The sequence below is a fragment of the Microcaecilia unicolor genome, chromosome 3, assembly GCF_901765095.1.
Source record: "Microcaecilia unicolor chromosome 3, aMicUni1.1, whole genome shotgun sequence".
Classification (NCBI taxonomy): Eukaryota; Metazoa; Chordata; class Amphibia; order Gymnophiona; family Siphonopidae; genus Microcaecilia; species Microcaecilia unicolor.
In genome coordinates, this window is record NC_044033.1 from 217,206,680 (window position 1) to 217,212,679 (window position 6,000).

Consider the following 6,000-nt stretch of genomic DNA (forward strand, 5'->3'; position numbering starts at 1 on the left):
TAGACTCCTGACTGAGGCAGGCGCTTTAGCTGAAATACTGTGCCGTGTTGAGTCATCATTTTATCTGAGGAATAAAGTGTATATGATATCTTCTGTCTCCCTGGTATCATTGGAAGAGTTTTGTTGGTCATGCTACTCTTCTGTCTGACTTGGTACTTTCGTACTGGATCCTGTTCCTCCACCTTGGTGGTTGACCTCTACTAAAAAGATGGACATCCATATTTAGACCTGCTTACTTGGCACATCCAGGTTACAGAAAGGTGCTCTGATTGAGCAATTCTCCACTAGATGGCGTAAAGGAAGTCACAGTAGGTATTTTTCTGTCCCTGGAGGGCTCACTCGTAAAAAAAAAAAAATTAAGCAAAGAAAGTTAGAAACAGCTGCAGAGGGATTTCAACCAGCGTCCATGGCTCTTGTTTTGCCCTGTTCATAGTTTGGATGTTTCAGTTTGTAAAATGGATGTTCATGCTGGTCATAGCCAGTGTCTGGACATCCATTTCTCATGTGTTTTAGAACAGGCTGTATGTCGGCAGAACCTGTTCTAAAATACATGAGAAATGGATGTCCATTTATGACATACAGATTTGGACATCCACATTTATTTATTTATTAACTGCCTTTTTGAAGGAATTCACTCAAGGCGATGTACAGCAAGAATAAAGTCAAACATAAGCAATAGACAATTACAGCAATAAAAATATTGAAATAACAATACAAAATCTGGCACGGAGGGACATTTTTGATTTGATGTCTAAGTCCAACTTTGGATGTTTTGCAAAAACATCCAAAATCAAAATAAAAAAAATCATTTTCAAAAAAGAAAAACGCCTATCTTTTGTTTTCGAAAATACTGTTTCTAACAAGGCTTTGTGCTTTGGATGTGTTTTTTTTGGTTCATTCTCGAACCCCCCCCAAAAACGTCCAAGTGAAAAATGTAGAAAATCAGGCCATTGGGATGTAGGAGGGGCCAGCATTTCCTGTTCTGTTAGACAATTTCTGTCGTTCCCTTTGGTTTCCATCCTCCATACGTCTCCTGTTATATGTATGTCTCCTGGTTCAATAAATTTAGGTTTACTTTTTTCTGCTATACTTACTCTTTCTTTCATTGCCTATATGCCCATATATTGTTTGCATTCTTATGTTCTTATATTTTGTAAACCGCCTTGATATGCCTTGATATCTCTCAATGAACTGCCAGTATAACAAATGATCTTGAGAATTTAGATTACCATCCTGATGACGTTAATACCTTGGGGATGATATTGAGACCGCGGGAGGTAGCTGGACTGTCTCCCATGGTCGGCCCTGAACCTGGATTTTCAGTGATCAGCATTGAATACCAGGGTGTTTTTTGGCCTGTTTAAATTTAACTGACCAAGCCAAATTTGATGGCCTAATTTGGTCACCAGAATTAGCCAGTGAAGCTCTAAATATTTATTTATTTAGATTTTGCTCACACCTTTTTCAGTAGCAGCTCAAGGTGAGTTACATCCAGGTACAGTGGATATTTCTGTGTCCCAGGAGGGCTCACAATCTAAGCTTGTACCTAACCTGAGGCAATGGAGGGTTAAGTGACTTGCTCAAGATCACAAGGAGGACCAGGGGGATTTGAACTGGCCACCTCTGGATTGCAAGACCGGTGCTCTAACCACTAGGCCACTCCTCCACTCCAATGACATAACTGGCTATCTGCTAAGGACTAACTGGTGATTTTTTAGTGGGCGGTAGCCGGTTATCTCCTACTAAATATTGCTGGATAGCCAGTTAAGTGTCATTTAATGGGCTATGTCAGCATTGTTGGGCAGCAACCGCTAGTGCAGCTCAGTAAACAGGGAGGGGGATTTGTCTTGCACAGTTATCTGTATTTATTTTATTTATTTTTATTTATTAGGATTAACCACCTTTATGAAGAGATTCACTCAAGGCGGTATACAGCAAGTACAGTTTAACATAAAACTTACAATTTTGTTAACAGCATAAGAATAGTAAAATGACCAAATATAAAGATAAATACAATCAATGAGGTAAACTTGAGAACAGTAAATTAAAACCTAATAACAGAACTACCATGAAACAGTATCAAAAATGTACACATTTAACAGCACTGGAATTCAAATAGCAGAAATATAATACTATTGAAACATCTAATAAACGTGCTTTTACTAAGGTGTGCTGAGAAATGGCTTGCGGTAGTGTAGGTGCGGGTTTTGGGCATGCGCAGAATCATTTTTCAGCGCACCTGTAAAAAAAATGCCTTTTAAAAATCTTTGCCGAAAATGAACATGCGACAAAATCAAAATCGGCGCGTCTGTTTTGCACCTTACCGCCAGCCATTGACCTAGCGGTAAATTCTCACACGGTAACTGGGTGGTAATGACCTACGCGTGCCAAATGCCACTTGGTGCGCGTCCGATACGCGCATCCAAATATTTTTCGGCCACGCGTATCGGCAAAAATGAAATTACCGCAACAGCCATGCAGTAGCTGTGCGATAACTCCATTTTGGCATGCGTTGGGCGCACGTAGAGCCTTAAGTGGCTTAGTAAAAAAGCCTCATAGATATGATGCTATTGATTTTCTACAATACAGCTTTCAATGTTGCTGAGGGGCCAAATACAGATATATAGATGGGGACAAGATGGCTGGGCAGGAGAGAGACCACACCAAGTGTGGAGGTGCACTTAATCCCCACGAAAAAAAGTCCAGTGCAAAGTAGAGAAGGAGTGAGGAAGGTAGGCTCTTTCCAAACAGAGAGAAAGAGGTATGATTAAAAAAAATTTATTGATAACATTAAAAAAAGTATGACTCAACACAGCCGTGTTTCAGCGTCGGAGCGCCTTCTTCATTCTTTCATATTTAATTTTGTAGACTCCTGAAGAAGGCGCTCCGGCGCTGAAACACGGCTGTGTTGAGTCATACTTCTTTTAATGTTATCAATAAATTTTTTTTAATCATACCTCTTTCTCTCTGTTTGGAAAGAGCCAACCTTACCCACTCCTTCTCTACTTTGACAAGATGGGTGGTACAGAATCAGTTGGGATAATGTGATGGTTGGCTAAGTTTAAGATAAGTTCTTTGTACAGTAAAACAACATATAAGGAACTGGTCTAAGTTTCAGTGTGTGTGTAGCAAGCTAGTCTAGGTGCAGAACAGTCCCCCTATGTATTAAAGGCTTGGGAGAAGAGCCAGGTTTTCACCTGTTCCCTGAAGTAGAGGTAGTCTCGAGTTATACATAGCCCCTCTGTATATAGCCCTGGGGTTCACTTTTTGCCTGCTTATGCCCTGAAGGAGACAAGCCCTGATATATTTTCAGGCAGGGGCGTAGCCAGACCTCGACGGGAGGGGGGTCCAGAGCCCGAGGTGTGTGTGTGGGGGGGGGGGGCACAGTTTAGCCTGCCTCCCCCAGCTGCCGACCCCCCGCCCGCTGCTGACCCTCCCCCACCACTTTCGATTCCCTCCTCTCATCACCGCCGATCCTCCCCCGCTGCTGCCTGGTACCTTTGCTGGTGGGGGTCCCCAACCACCGCCAGTCAAAGTCTTCTTCAGCGCTGGTCTCTGGCGCCTTCGCTGATCTGTTTCTGTGAGTCCTAAATCCTGATGTCCTGCGTACAGAAACAGAACAGCAAAGGCGCCGGAGACCGGCGCTGAAGAAGACTTTGACTGGTGGTGGTTGGGGACCTCCGCCAGCAAAGGTACCAGGCAGCGGTGGTGGCGGGGGAGGGTCGGTGGCGGGAGGGGGGGGGGGCTTGAAAGTAGAGGGGGCCAGGATTAAATCTGTGGGGGCTCGTAGCTACGCCTCTGCCTTCAGGTAAGAGGAGTTTGATTTTGTAGGAATGAGCTGTCCTGCACCTAAAATCAGGGTTCTGGAGCCTGTGCTGTTTAATATATGTAGGGCTGGTTTCAAAAGAGACAGCAGCTTCCTGAACTTTGGGAATAACCCCATTGCATCCCAGAACTTTCCGGTGTACAGACTGTAGTTTATAGCCGCGAGGGCGCTTCGTTGCGGCCTTGTGGCTGCGCGGTCGTTTCTTTTTTGGGTGTGCTTTTCACTGCCACCATTGACGACTTTCACTTTGTCGACGCGATTTTTCTGTCGATGTCCTCGAAGGTCCTGAGTGGATTCAAGAAGTGTGGTCGGTGCGGCCGGCAGATCTCGCAAACCGATACCCACGCTTGGGGCCTCCAGTGCCTCGGGCCGGAGCATAATACCAAGACGTGCACCTTGTGTCTCGGCTTACGGAAGCGGACACAGGTGGCGAGGCAAGTTCTTTGGGACCGTCTTTTCGGAACTTGCGCCGGCCCCTCGACGTCGACGTCATCGGTGTCGACGGCCAGGTCTTCGGTACCGGTACCGATGTCGACGAAATCGGCACCGACGATGGCACTGACCCCAGGAGTACAGGTACCGTTGGCCCGTCGGCCTGCCGGCGACGGTGGGGGTGAGCGGCCGCGCGGGCAATCTGCCCCGGCCACTCCCTCTACCTAGGGCCATCGGGACCGAACCGTGTCAGACCCGATTCCTCAAGGCCGGGGGGGGGGGGGGGGGTTCTACCTCCTCTTCGTCTCTACCGCCGAGCGCCGATGACGGACACCGAAAGAAAACCAAGAAGCACCGTCATCGGTCGCCCACGGCGCACGGGACTGCCAGCTGCGGCACCTCGAGAGATGACTCGATGCCGAGGAAGCGGCAGTGCCGAGAGGAGCGTTCCCCCTCGGTTGAAGAGGTGTCGCTGCGTCAGTCCGCGGGTGCTTCGGTACCATCTCCTGGACCCGAGCAGCTTACGTCACTGACACCCTGCCTTTCCCGACAGCGGGCCTTGACGAGTGCCTCCGAGCCATCATTCCGGGGATTCTGGAAGGGCTGATGCGCCAGGCTCTGCCAGCACCTGGGGTGCTTGCACCCCCGGCGCTGTTGATGGAGGCGCCGGTGTGCTCTAGCCCGATGCCGCGGCAGGTGGAGTCCCCGTTGACGTCGATGGAGGGAGCGTCATCCCCGCCGGCGTGGGAGTCCACCGCTCGACGCCATCACCGAGGACATGGTTCCTCGCAGTCGAGACGGGCCCGGTTGAGGTCTGAGCTGCAAGAGCTCATGTCCGACACCGAGGAAGAGGCCTCGTGGGGGGAGGAGGAGGACCCCAGATATTTCTCCTCAGAGGAGTCTGTGGGCCTTCCCTCCGACCCCACTCCTTCACTGGAGAGGAAGCTCTCGCCCCCTGAGAGCCTCTCCTTTGCCTCCTTCGTCAGGGATATGTCTATTTGCATTCCCTTTCCCGTGGTCTCTGTGGATGAGCCGAGGGCTGAGATGCTCGAGGTCCTCGACTATCCATCACCACCTAGAGAGTCTTCCACGGTGCTGTTGCACAATGTCCTCAAAGAGACACTGCTTCGGAACTGGCTGAAGCCATTATCTAACCCCACCATCCCCAAGAAAGCGGAGTCCCAATACAGGATCCACTCTGACCCAGAGTTGATGCGGCCCCAATTGCCTCATGACTCAGCGGTCGTGGACTCTGCTCTCAAGAGAGCACGGAGTTCGAGGGATACCGCCTCGGCGCCTCCTGTATGCTTATCCTCCCATACCTTTGGTGGGGAAGACCTTACTGAAGCTCAAGCAAGACCACGGCACCATGATTCTGATAGCGCCTTTTTGGCCCCGTCAGATCTGGTTCCCTCTACTTCTGGAGTTGTCCTCCGAAGAACCGTGGAGATTGGAGTGTTTTCCGACTCTCATTTCGCAGAACGACGGAGCGCTTCTGCACCCCAACCTTCAGTCTTTGTCTCTCACGGCCTAGATGTTGAGGGCGTAGACTTTGCTTCGTTGGGTCTGTCTGAGGGTGCCTCCCGTGTCTTGCTTGCCTCTAGAAAGGATTCCACTAAAAAGAGTTACTTTTTCAAGTGGAGGAGGTTTGTCGTTTGGTGTGAGAGCAAGGCCCTAGAACCTCGTTCTTCTCCTGCACAGAACCTGCTTGAGTACCTTCTGCACTTATCAGAGTCTGGTCT